The 14,742-nt window shown below is 39.9% G+C and overlaps 1 protein-coding gene across 1 annotated transcript in view; it reads left to right on the top strand.

The window, feature by feature from the left end:
* LOC112249852 (monocarboxylate transporter 10) overlaps positions 1–14,742 on the top strand; it is a 69,262-nt gene that overhangs the window by 5,702 nt on the left and 48,818 nt on the right. The window lies entirely within an intron of this gene.

The following is a 14,742-nucleotide window of genomic DNA, read 5'->3' as shown; positions in this document are numbered from 1 at the left end:
CAGTTTAATGTCAATCTTCGTAACATGACTATAGAAATGGAAAGAAGAGGCCTCCCGGGTGGCGCAGTGGTCTAAGGCACTGCATCGCAGTGCTAGCTGTCCCACCAGAGACACTGGGTTCGAGCCCAAGCTCTGTCGCAGCCAGCCGCGACCGGGAGGTCCATGGGGTGACTCACAATTGGCCTAGCCTCGTCCGGGTTGGGGAGGGTTTGACCGGTAGTGATATCCTTGCCAGGTGCACGGTGTTTCCTCCAACACATTGGTGCAGCCCGCATACGGGTTGGATGCGCGCTGTGTTAAGAAGCAGTGCGGCTTAGTTGGGTTGTGTTTCGACCTTCGTCTCTCCGAGCCCGTACGGGAGTTGTAGCAATGAGACAAGATAGTAACTACTAACAATTAGATACCATGAAATTGGGGATAAAATTCAAAGAAAAAAAATTCAAAGAAGTTGATTTTAGAGACAAAGTAACAATATGATTAAAGGATGATCAAAAATGTATGTTTCACCTAAAATAGACTATTAAATCAAAGTCATAGGCCTATATTGTTGTTAGACACTAATGTGTCTCACTGATATCAATGGATGATCAAAACTCATAATTGTGCATGTAACTTGATGGTGAGAGCCCAGTAATAGATTTACTGCAGTAAATGAATGAATGAATGTTATTTATAATAAGGGTTACATGGAGAAAATTGGACCTCCTGAAATGAAAATGGATGGAAATAGACTCCAACACAAAGCCCTCTTGTTGTTAGTAAAGTCTAATTTAAAAGTGAAGACATTTGAAACAAATTATGCATACTCAAATTTACCTGCTTTCAGCACCATGAACTATCAATTTCTGATTGATTGTGCCCAGCTGCTGCTTCAAGTTTCAGCACCACAATGGAAGTCAATCAAATCTGGCTTATTGGTCAATAAATACATCATGGGCAAGATGCATATTGTTTTCAACAAAAATTAATTATAGTACTAGCAAGCTATCGAAGTTGACCTCCGGTTCTCCTTCTCATCTTTGCATTCTCCTTCTCAAACTGAACAGCATAGTCCATGCTGGAGTATTAATTGCTGTGTGTAATGCAGCCTGGTTTTATTTACACAATCCCAGCAGCTTCTTTAGAAATGTAACTTTGTTCTGTGCTTCTCTGAGCATGCAATTCGTAGGCTATGGATCATTTCATTGAGACCACACAATGACGGTTGGCTGTCATTGTAAATAAAAAAAAATGTTCTTAACTGACTTTCCTAGTTAAATAAAGGTTAAAAAATTTTTTTTTTTTTTTTGCCTATAGGTGCGTGCACTTGATATCGTGTACCCAGCGGAGAATCCGAGATGAGGGGCGGCATCTGGCACACTTATTTATATATCCTAATAAGAAACAAATTCTTCAACACTGAGAAATATTGAAATTTCATTAACTTCTTGACGCTATCCATCCCGTTAGCGGGATAATTGTCATCAACAACCGCTGAATTGCAGAGCGCCACATTCAAATAATATTACTAAAAATATTTATATTCATGAAATCACAAGTGCAATATAGCAAAACACAGCTTAGCTCTTTGTTAATCCACCTGTTGTGTCAGATTTTGAAAATATGCTTTACAGCAAAAGCAATCCAAGCGTTTGTGTAAGTTTATCGATCACTAGACAAAACATTATGAACACCTAGCATCAAAGTAGCTTGGTCACGAAAATCAGAAAAGCAATAAAGTTAATCGCTTACCATTGATGATCTTCGGAGGTTTTCACTCATGAGACTCCCAGTTACACAAATGTTCCTTTTGTTCCATAAAGATTGTTTTTATATCCAAAATACCTCAGTTTGTTTGGCGCGTCATGTTCAGAAATCCACAGGCTCGAGCGGTCACGTCAACGCAGACAAATTCTAAATAGTATCCGTAATGTCCACATAAACATGTCAAACGTTTTTTTATAATCAATCCTCAGGTTGTTTTTAAAATATATAATTGATAATATATCAACCGGCACTGTCTCTTTTTCAGTAGGAGAGGGAGAGACTATGGCTGCCCAAGCTCTGTTGCGCAAGCAAAACTCATGCAAACACCAGACGCGATGTTATCTTTCTCGCTCATTTTTCAAAATAAAAGCCTGAAACTATGTCTACAGACTGACACCTTGAGGAAGCGATAGGAAAAGGAATCTGGTTGATATCCCTTTAATGGAGTGAAGGCAGGTTATGGAACATGGAGCTTTCAAAATAGAGGCCACTTCCTGGTTTGATTTTCCTCAGGTTTTCGCCTGCAATATCAGTTCTGTTATACTCACAGACAATATTTTTGGAAACTTTAGAGTGTTTTCTATCCTAATCTGTCAATTCTAGCATATGGGCCTGAGAAATAGGCTGTTTACTTTGGGAACGTTATTTTTCCAAACATAAAAATAGTGCCCCCTAGCTAAAATATGTTTTAATTACACATTTTAGAATAAGGCGGTAACGTAACAAAATTTGGAGAAAGTCAAGGGGTCTGAATACTTTCCGAATGCACTATATAAAGTTGAAGTCGGAAGTTTACATACAGCTGAGCCAAATACATTTAAACTCAGTTTTTCACAATTCCTGACATTTAATCCTAGTTAAAATTCCCAGTCTTAGGTCAGTTAGGATCACCACTTTTATTTTAAGAATGTGAAATGTCAGAATAATAGTAGAGCATGATTTATTTCAGCTTTTATTACTTTCATCACATTCCCAGTGGGTCAGAAGTTTACATTAGAGGTCGGCCGATTATGATTTTTCAGCGTTGATACCGATTATTGGAGGATCAAAAAAGCGGATACCGATTAATCGGCCGATTAAAAAAAAAAAAAAAAAAGGGGAAAAAACACGATTTAAAAAAAAATATTTTTAAAAACATTTGTAATAATGACAATTACAACAATACTGAATTAACACTTATTTTAACTTAATATAAAACAAATTAAACAATTTAGCCTCAAATAAATAATGAAACATGTTCAATTTGGTTTAAATAATGCAAAAAAAAGTGTTGGAGAAGAAGGTAATATGTGCCATGTAAAAATATGTGCCATGTAAAAAAGCTAACATTCAAGTTCCTAGCTCAGAACATGAGAACATATGAAAGTTGGTGGTTCCTTTTAACATGAGACTTCAATATTCCAAGGTAAGAGGTTTTAGGTTGTAGTTAATATAGTATTTATAGGATTATTTCTCTCTATACCATTTGTATTTCATATACCTTTGACTATTGGATGTTCTTATAGGCACTATAGTATTGCCAGTGTAACAGTATAGCTTCCGTCCCCCCCTTTGCACCTACCTGGGCTCGAACCAGGAACACATAGACAACAGCCACACTCAAAGCATCGTTACCCATCGCTCCACAAAAGCCGCGGCCCTTGCAGCGCAAGGGGAATAACTACTCCAAATCTAAAAGCGAGTGACGTTTGAAACAGTATTAGCACACACCAAGCTAACTAGTGAAATACCGAACCGTTTGGTATTTTATCTAACGGGTGGCATCCCAAAGTCTAAATATTCTTGTTACATTGCACAACCTTCAATGTTATGTCATTAATTACGTACAATTCTGGCAAATTAGTTCGCAGTGAGCCAGGCAGCCCAAACTGTTGCATATACCCTGACTCTGCGTCCAATGATCGCAAGAGAAATGACACAATTTCACCTGGTTAATATTGCCTGCTAAACTGGATCAGTAGTTATAACTACTGATTATGATTGCTTGTTTTTTATAAGATTAGTTTAATGCTAGCTAGCAATTTACCTTGGCTTCTACTGCATTTGCGTAACAGGCAGGCTACTCGTGGAGTGCAATGGTTAGAGTGTTGGACTAGTTAACTGTGCGGTTGCAAGATTGGATCCCCTGAGCTGACAAGGTGAAAATCTGTCGTTCTGCCCCTGAACAAGGCAGTTTACCCACAGTTCCTAGGCAGTCATTGAAAATAAGAATGTGTTCTTAACTGACTTGCCAAGCTAAATAAAAAGGTATTAAACTTTTTTTTTTTAATAATCGGAAATCGGCGCCCAAAAATACTGATTTGTTATGATTGTTATGAAAACTTGAAATCGGCCATTCCGATTAATCGGCCGACCTCTAGTTTATATACACTCAATTAGTATTTGGTAGCATTGCATTTTTAAATGGTTTAACTTGGGTCAAACGTTTCGGGTAGCCTTCCACAAACTTCCCACAATAATTTGGGTGATTTTTGGCACATTCCTCCTGACAGAGCTGGTGTAACTGAGTCAGGTTTGTAGGCCTCCTGGCTCGCACACACTTTTTCAGTTCTGCCCACAAATGTTCTATAGGTTGAGGTCAGGGCTTTGGAAGTATGCATGGGGTCATTGTCCATTTGGAAGACCCATTTGCGACCAAGCTTTAACTTCCTGACTGATTTCTTGAGATGTTGCTTCAATATATCCACATAATTTTCCTGTCTCATGATGCCATCTATTTTGTGAAGTGCACCAGTCCCTCCTGCAGCAAAGCACCCCCACAACATGATGCTTCATGTGTTCTTCGGCTTGCAAGCCTCCCCTTTTTCCACCAAACATAATGATGGTCATTATGGCCAAACAGTTCTATTTTTGTTTCATCAGACCAGAGGACATTTCTCCAAAAAGTACAGTCTTTGTCCCCATGTGCAGTTGCAAACCGTAGTCTGGCTTTTTTAACTTCTTAGGGATCAAATCCATTTTAGCGGGATCGATTTGACAACATCCGGTGAAATGGCACAGCTCCAAATTAAATTACTATAAATATTAAACTTTCATGAAATCACACATGCAATACACCAAATGAAAGCTACTCTTGTTGTTAATCCAGCCAATGTGTCAGATTTCAAAAAGGCTTGACGGCGAAAGCAAACTATGCTATTATCTGAGGATAGCACCCCATCAATCAAACAAACACAGACAATCATAATTCAACCCGCCAGGCGTGATACGAAACTCAGAAATAACGATATAATTCATGCCTTACCTTTGACCAGCTTCTTCTGTTGGCACTCCAATGTCCCATAAACATCACACATGGTCCTTTTTCTTTGATTAATTCCATTGTTATATATCCAAAATGTCCATTTATTTGATGCGTTTGATCCAGAAAAACACCGGTTCCAACTCGCGCAACATGACTACAAAATATCTAATAAGTTACCTGTAATCTTTGTCCAAACATTTCAAACAACTTTCCTAATACAACTTTAGGTATTTTTTAACGTAAATAATCGATCAAATTTAAGACGGGATAAACTGCGTTCAATACTGCACGAAAACAAAGTGGAGCGTGCTTTCAGATCACGCACCTCTAACAAACCGTACACTTCACTCGACCCTCATTCTGAACTGCCTTTTTCATTTCTCAAAGGAAAAACATCAACCAATTTCTAAAGACTGTTGACATCCAGTGGAAGCGATAGGAACTGCAAGCAAGTGCCTTAGAAATCCAGATCCCCATAGAAAACCCATTGAAAAGAGTAACCCTGGGGTTTCGCCTGCCAAATAAGTTCTGTTATACTCAGACATCATTCAAACAGTTTTAGAAACTTCAGAGTGTTTTCTATCCAAATCTACTAATAATATGCCTATCCTAGCTTCTGCAAATGAGTAGCAGGCAGTTTACTTTGGGCACGCTTTTCATCCTGACGTGAAAATATCGCACCCTAGCCTTAAGAAGTTTTTAAGGCAGTTTTGGAGCAGTTGCTTCTTCCTTGCTGTGCTGCCTTTCAGGTTGTCGGTTATAGGACTTGTTTTACTGTTGATAGAGATACTTTTGTACCTGTGTCCTCCAGCATCTTCACAAGGTCCTTTGCTGCTGTTCTGGGATTGATTTGCACTTTTTGCACCAAAGTATGTTCATCTCTAGGAGACAGAATGCGTCTCCTTCCTGAGCGATATGGCGGCTGCGTGGTCCCATGGTGTTTATACTTGCGTACTATTGTTTGTACAGATGAACGTGGCACCTTCAGGCGTTTGGAAATTGCTCCCAAGGATGAACCAGACTTGACGAGGTCTACACTTTTTTTCCTGCGGTCTTGGCTGATTTCTTTAGATTTTTCCATGATGTCAAGCATAGAGATACTGAGTTTGAAGGTAGGCCTTGAAATACATCCACAGGTACACCTCCAATAGACTCAAATTATGTCAATTAGCCTATCAGAAGCTTCTAAAGCCATGACCTAATTTTCTGGAATTTTCCAAGCTGTTTAAAGGCACAGTCAACTTAGTGTATGTAAACATCTGACCCACTGGAATTGTGATACAGTGAAGTAATGTCTAAACCATTTTTGGAAAAATGACTTATGTCATGCACAAAGTAGATGTCCTAACTGACTTTAGTTTGTATAGTTTGTTAACAAGAAATTTGTGGATGTCACGTTCTGACCTTAGTTCCTTTGTTTTGTCTTTGTTTTAGCATGGTCAGGGTGTGAGTTGGGGTGGGCAGGCTGTTTGTTTATCTATGTTGTATTTTGCGTTTGGCCTGGTATGGTTCTCAGAGGCAGGTGTCGTTAGTTGTCTCTGATTGAGAATCATACTTAGGTAGCATTTTCCCACCAGTGTTTCATGGGTGACAATTTTTTTTTCTTCTGTTCTGTGTTTTGTATTTCACCGTTCAGGACTGTTTCGTTACGTTCTCGTTGGTTTTTGTTCATATAATAAATACAATATGGACACTTACCACGCTGCGCATTGGTCCTCCGATCCTTCTTACTACTCCTCCTCAGAAGAGGAGGACGAGAATCGTTACAGTGGAGTGGTTGAAAAACAAGTTTTAATGACTCCAACCTAAGTGTATGTAAACTTCCAACTTCAACTGTAGTATCAGCCAAAAGTTTGGACACCTACTCATTCAAGGGTTTTTATTTTATTTGTAATATATTCTAAATTTTTGCATAATTGTGAAGACATCAAAACTATGAAATAACACATGGAATCATTTAGTAACCAAAAAAGTGTTAAATGAAAATATATTTTATATTCTTCAAAGTAGCCACCCTTTGCCTTAGGGCTGGGCGATATCAACTTTTCGATATATTTGAGTTTTAGCGCGATATGGAAAATGCCTGTATCGCAAGATATAATTATAATTTTGTAACGTTTTACAAATGCAGCGTCTCACTGACTCTTCTGACTACACGTGCACAGAGGTTATCCATCAATCACAACCCTAGACAACCTTTCTCGAATTGTAACCTTGCCGGAGAAGTGTTCCGGCGGTAAGAGTTCCACCAAAATGGAAAGTGAGGAAGGCAGCTCAGCCTCTCGCGACGATGAAATCATCCCCCAAAAGGGCAGCAATATTTTTTCAGTAATATGGAAGTGGTTTGGGTTAAGGAAGTCTAATGTTCAGCAAACGAATGTCCTGTGCAAAATGTGTCGAAAGACAATTGCTACGAAAAGCAGCCGTACAACCGACCCCTTCCATCACGTGCAACTTGAACAAGCTGTGGAATGGGAGGAATGCGTGAGACTACGCAATGCCGATTCCAGTCGTCCGATTTCCAAAACATCTGCTAAAAGACAAAGAAAAGTTTGAGGTGGAATGAGATAATGGATGCAGTGACCTATTACATATGGTTTCAATCTTTACAGTAGAAAAGCCAGGTTTTAAAAAGCTGCTAGGTACATTTGACCACATATCATCTGCCAAGCCGCAAGTATTTCACGGAAGAAGCCCTGCCGTGATTATACACTGCTACCCGCGAAAGAGTCGCAGATAAGCTGGCTAGTGTTTCTTATTTTTACACCACAGCCGATCTATGGTTGAGCAGAACGTCAGAGCCATACCTAAGTTTGACAGTCCACTACATAAATGAAGACTAGAAATTGCAAACTGTCTGCCTCCAGACGTCTTACTTCCCCGATGATCATAAGGGTAAAGTAATAGCCCAGGATTTCAGACTCTCTGGCATTGTGGAAGATGAGCGAAGACCAACAGGTGTGCATGAGAACTGACAGCAGGAGCAACATGATAAAAGCATTGCAATTAAACAACTGGACCCGCCTGCAGTGCTTTGGGCACAGGCTTAAAGTGCATTCAAAAAAGTTATGTTCAGGCCAGCTGTCGCTAATGTGTTAGTAGTTGTCATTCTGCCAATCCAATAGCAAATAGCCACAAATTAACTAAATGAATAGATTTTCAATCAAAATGGTTATATAAATTACATATTCAAACAGCTAGTGGTCAAACATTCCGAAACAATAGAATAGACGTGTGGGTGTGTGTTGTAAATTTGTTTTGCCACATAGGCCTTGAGGCCTTGTAAATTTTTTATTTAAAAAAATACATTTAAGAATTTTGTCTGGTCGTTTTTTAATTTGTTTAGACAAACACAAGAAATCGAGATATCTATATCGTGAATCGTCCAAACCTATGAAAAAAATCAAGATATTACTTTTAGGCCATATCGCCCATCTCTACTTTGCCTTGATGACCGCTTTGCACAGTCTTTGAAATTCTCTCAACCAGCTTCATGAGTAATGCTTTTCAAACAGTCTTGAAGGAGTTCCCACATGCTGACCATTTGACTGCTTTTCCTTCACACTGTGTTCCAACTCATCCCAAACCATCACAATTGGGTTGAGGTCGGGTGATTGTGGAGGCCAGGTCATCTGATGCAGCACTCCATCGCTCTCCTTCTTGGTCAAATAGCCCTTACACAGCCTGGAGGTGTGTTTTGGTTAAGTATCATGTTGAAAAACAAATTCTAGTCCCACTAAGCGCAAGCCATATGGTAGGCTTATCACTGCAGAATACTGTGGTAGCCATGCTGGTTAAGTGTGCCTTGAATTCTAAATAAATCAGACAGTGTCACCAGCAAAGCACCCCCACATCATCACACCTCCTCCTCCATGCTTCATGGTAGGAACCACACATGCAGAGATCATACGTTCACCTACTCTGTGCCTCACAAAGACACGGCGGTTGGAACCAAAAATCTCAAATTTGGACTCATCAGACCAAAGGACAGATTTCCACTGGTCTAATGTCCATTGCTCATGTTTCTTCGCCCAAGTATGTCTCTTGTTATTGGTGTCCTTCAGTAGTGGTTTCTTTGCAGCAATTCAACCATGAAGACCTGATTCATGCAGTCTCCTCTGAACAGTTGACGTTGAGATGTGTCTGTTACTTGAACTCTGAAGCATATATTTGAGGTGCAGTTAACTCTAATGAACTTATCCTCTGCAGCAGAGGTAACGCTGGGTTTTCCTTTCCTGTGGCGGTCCTCATGAGATCCAGTTTCATCATAGCGCTTTATGGTTTTTGCGACTGCACTTGAAGAAACTTTCAATGTTCTTAATGTTCCCGGATTGACTGACCTTCTGTCACGAGAATTATGTTATCAATGTTCATAAACTGAACTTCAATTAAACTGCTTAGTCTGCATCCCAGAATTTAAGATTCTAGTTGAAACAGACAGTCCCAGCCTACAATAATCAGGAAGTTTATTCACGAGAGCGCTGAATATCATACAATGCACATTTGGTTATATACCTCACATTTGGTCATCAATGCCCCTCCTAATAGTGTCAATACTGTTTACAAGTCTTCTCCTACATATACATTGCTTATCATATCCTGCCACATCTTACACAATCTACTGCAACTCTAACGGTTTAACGGTTTTTTCTTTCCCTGTTCTCAGTTTCAGTGGTCACAAGTTGTCTGCCACAGTTCCTTGTCTGCGAACAGGTCCTCTTTTCCTATGCACATACATTCAAGAATACTGTTAGTTATTGTCTTACCATTTCTTTAAACGTATAAATCATTTAGTCATTATCTTACCTTCATAAACATATAGATCATATCTATTTCTATAACACCTTCATGTCTTAACCTTTCTAGCGCAGGCTCGACAACATTCCGCTGAAAAGGCAGCGCACGAAATTCAAAAATATTTTTTAGAAATATGTAACTTTCACACATTATCAAGTCCAATACAGCAAATGAAAGATAAACATCTTGTTAATCTACCCATCGTGTCCGATTTCAAAAATGCTTTACAGCTAAAGCACAACATATGATTATGTTAGATCACCGCCAAGTCGAAAAAACACAGCCATTTTCCAGCCAAAGATAGGAGTCACAAAAAGCAGAAATATAGATAAAGTTAATCACTAACCATTGATGATCTTCATCAGATGACACTCATAGGACTGTCCAAATAGCCACTTGTTAGCATGTTCAGCCCAGTAATCCATCATCATGAGGCGCAAGCATTTCATCCAGAAAAAAACTCGAAAATTTCCGTTACAGTCCTTTAGAAACATGTCAAACTAATTATGGAATCAATTGTTTGGATGTTTTTAACATAAAACACCAATGTTCTAACCAGAATATTCCTGTCTTCAGAAAAATCACTGGAACGCGAGGTAACTCTGTCGGGAACGCGCGTCATGAGACCGAGGCTCTCTGCCAGATCACTGACCCAACAGGACTCATGAGCCACCCCTTTATAGTAGAATCCTCATTCAACTTTCAAAAAAGAGTTGACATCTAGTGGAAGCCCTAGGAAGTGCAACCTACTCCATATCTCAATGTGTACTTGGTAGGCAAACCTTTGAAAAACTACAAACCTCAGATGTCAGGTTTTCGCCTGCCATATGAGTTCTGTTATACTCAGACATCATTCAAACAGTTTTAGAAACTTCAGAGTGTTTTCTATCCAAAACTTATAATAATATGCATATATTAGCATCTGGGACAGAGTAGGAGGCAGTTCACTCTGGGCATGCTATTCATCCAAAAGTGGAAATGCTGCCCCCTATCCCAAAAAGGTTAAAGTAATGATGGACTGTCATTTCTCTTTGCTTATTTCAGCTGTTCTTGCCATAATATGGACTTGGCCTTTTACCAAATAGGGCTATCTTCTGTATACCACCCCTACCTTGTCACAACACAACTGATTGGCTCAAATGCATTAAGAAGGAAAGAAATTCCACAAAATAACTTACGTTGCAGCCTTATTCTAATATTGATTAAATCGGGTTTCTTCCTCTTCAGTCTACACACAATACCCCACAATGACAAAACAAAAACAGGTTTTTAGAAATTTTGGCAAAAAAATAAACTGAAATATTGCATTTACATAATTATTCAGACCTGTTACTCAGTACTTTGTTGAAGCACCCTTGGCAGCGATTACAGCCTTGAGTCTTGAGTATGACGCTACAAGCTTGGCACACCTGTATTTGGGGAGTTTCTTCCATTCTTCTCTGCAGATCCTCTCAAGCTCTTGTCAGGTTGGATGGGGAGCGTCGCTGCACAGCTATTTTCAGGTCTCTCTTGAGATGTTCGATTGGGTTCTGGCTGGGCCACTCAAGGACATTCAAAGACATGTCCCGAAGCCACTCCTGTGTTATCTTGGCTGTGTGCTTAGGGTCATTGTCCTGTTGGAAGGTGAATCTTCGACCCAGTTTGAGGTCCTGAGCGCTCTGGAGCAGGTTTAAAAAATAAAATCAAGGATCTCTCTGTGCTTTGCGCCATCCATCTTTCCCTTAATCATGACAAGTCTCCCAGTCTCTGCTGCTAAAAAACATCCCCACAGCATGATGCTGCCACCACCATGCTTCACCGTAGGGATGGTGCCAGGTTTCAGGCCAAAGAGTTCAATCTTTGTTTCATCAGACCAGAGATTCTCAGGGTCTGAGAGTCCTTTAGGTGCCTTTTGACCAACTCCAAGCTGGCTGTCAGGTGCCTTTTTTTTTTTTTTTTTTTTTTACTGAGGAGTGGCTTCCATCTGGTCACTCTACCATAAAGGCCTGATTGGTGGAATGCTGCAGAGATGGTTGTCCTTTTGAAAGGTTCTTCCATCTCCACAGAGGAACCCTGGAGCTCTTTCAGAGTGACCATCAGGTTCTTGGTCACCTCCCTGGGTGGCCAGCTCTAGGAAGAGTCTTGGTGGTTCCAAACTTCTTCCTTTTAAGAATGATGGAGGCCACTGTTCTTGGGGACCTTCAATGCTGCAGACATTTTTTGGTACCCTTCCACGGATCTGTGCCTCAACACAATCCTGTCTCGGAGCTCTACGGGCAATTCCTTTGACCTCATAGCTTGGTTTTTGCTCTGACATGCAGTCAACAGTGGGACCTTTATATAGACAGGTGTGTGCCTTTCCAAATCATGTCAGATCAATTGAATTTACCACAGGTGGACTCCAATAAGGTTGTAGAATCGTTTCAAAGATGATAAAATGAAATAGGATGCACCTGAGCTCAATTTTGAGTCTCATAGCAAAGGGTCTAAATACTCATGTAAATGAGTTATTTCAGTTTTTATTTGTAATACATTTGCAAAAATGTCTATCAACCTGTTTTCTGCTCTGTCATTATGGGGTATTGTGTGTAGATTAAGGATTTTTTAAAATCAATTTTAAAATAAGGCTGTAACGTAACAAAATGTTGAAAAGGTCAAGGGGTCTGAATACTTTCTGAATGCACTGTAACTAGATATAGCCTTCATGTAAGACTCCACTGAAGCTGGAGTCTTATATCTCCCTCTCTAACTTTAAGCATCAGCTGTCAGAGCAGCTTACCGATCATTGCACCTGTACACAGCCCTTCTGTAAATAGCCCACCCAACTACCTCATCCCCATATTGTTATTTATTTTTTTGCTCCTTTGCACCCCAGTATCTGTACTTGCATATTCATCTTCTGCATCTATCACTCCAGTGTTTAATTGCGAAATTGTAATTATTTCACCACTATGGCCTATTTATTGCCTTACCTCCCTAATCTTACTACATTTGCAAACACTGTATATATATTTTTCTATTGTGTTTTTGACTAAGTTTGTTTATCCCATGTGTAACTCTGTTTGTCACACTGCTTTGCTTTATCTTGGCCAGGTCACAGTTGTAAATGAGAACTTGTTCTCAACTGGCCTACATGCTTAAATAAAGGTGAAATAAAATATAGCTTTCTGTGTGTTTAACACAATAATAAATGAGTGAACAACGGTTTCCCCACGAACATGTTTGCAATTGCATGCGCACTGGTGTTGGGACTGCTGGAGTAGCTGCAGTGAGAGAGTGCTGTGGTAAAGTGCACCTTGGCGGAAGCGTTTGCGCTAAATATACTCCCTTTACGGCACTGCTTTGCTTCTAAGTAGAGGAAGTGTAAGGGAAGGCCGATGGAGGGAGGCCCATTGCCTTGACAGGATGCATGGATGTTAATTTGACACACCACCAATCACAGGAGGTTGGTGGCACTTTTTAATTGGGGTGGACGGGCTCGTGGAAATGGCTGAAGTGGAATGGTATCATATACATGGAAACCTTGTGTTTCGTGCTGTTCCAGCCATTATTATGAGCTGTCCTCCCTTAGACTTTTTCCACATTTTGTTGTGTTACAGACCGAATTTAAAATGGATTAAACTGAGATGTTGTGTCACTGGCCTACACACAGCACCCCATAACGCCAAAGTGGACTTGAGTCAATAAGTATTCAACCCCTTTGTTACGGCAAGCCTAAATAAGATCAGGAGGAAAACATAGAGTGAGTCCATGCAACTTAAAGCTATGTTCAATAATAGTGTTTAACATGAGTTTTGAATGACAACCAAATCTCTGTACCCCACACGTGTCTGTCTGAAATAAAAAAGTGAGAATATATTTTGATATAATTCAGGCTGTTAACACAAGAAAATGTGGAATAAGTCAAGGGGTATGAATACTTTCTGAAGGCACTATAGTTGCACTTTCAGGCCCATATGCACATCTTGATTGGGCTGTTATATAGTATTGAATAACATTTTATTATTTTTTTGAGTTGATTTTCAGAAATGCAGAAGGCTAGCCTACATGTAGGCATGCTGAATGAACCTATTGATAGTGTTTATTCACCTGTCTATTTCTCATCTGATGCATCGCCCAGAAAGCAGTAGTGACGGTACTGGCAGGGAGGGTGAGAGTGCACTGAGTGCGTCACTAACTGAATAACTACCACCCTTCTTCATCAGGACATGACCCTATGTATCTGGAGACTGCAGATATGGGGTTTATCGTACTCAAGACATGCTGGCATACATCTCCAAGGCTCGACAATGCAGCCACAAACTGTCCTGCTCAGTGCTCCCCAGTTAAATCTCCTCCCTTTTATGAAAAATATGGTAGATACCGATAGCAGGTCTAGGCTTATTCTGGATGAATGAAAATTCAGCATGTATGTATGTTGTATTGATCATATCTGGGATGCTTGCCATTATAAGATGTGCTCTAATTCCACAGCACTGTGCATGACTAAAACTTTATATTGAGCCACAGACCGGGTTATAAAGTTTGGTGGACTGGCCCTGCTCAGGTAGATATGGGCCTCCAAGAAATTCACTATAAAATAAATGATTGCTGCTATTCAGGCCTCCTTGATGTTTAAACTAGTAGACCTGTGTTTTTCAGTTGCCAGCCTGCAATCTTTCATATCGACTGAAGAGTTTTGGAGGTGTAAAATGCATGACATGTTCTTGTTCTTTTCAGTGATGATATGCAGTTCATTAGGGAAATAGGAATTTATGGCATGCATACCGGGGCCTGTTTAATTTCAATTGGACATGTTGCAATGTGGCTTCATCCTGAAATTACCAATGCAATTCTTTGAAAGTGGATAAAGAGAATTCCAAAGCACATGCCCAAGCATGTTTATTCTCCTATTGAGTAGCAATGCATTCATTTGGCTGTACCCCAGGAAGAGTAGCTGCTGCCTTGGCAGCAAATACAACTAGCAATGCTGATGT

Source organism: Oncorhynchus tshawytscha, linkage group LG05 (assembly GCF_018296145.1).
Source record: "Oncorhynchus tshawytscha isolate Ot180627B linkage group LG05, Otsh_v2.0, whole genome shotgun sequence".
Taxonomy (NCBI): domain Eukaryota; kingdom Metazoa; phylum Chordata; class Actinopteri; order Salmoniformes; family Salmonidae; genus Oncorhynchus; species Oncorhynchus tshawytscha.
The sequence above is the reverse complement of the archived record's forward strand: the minus strand, read 5'-3'. Positions and strand labels throughout refer to the sequence as shown.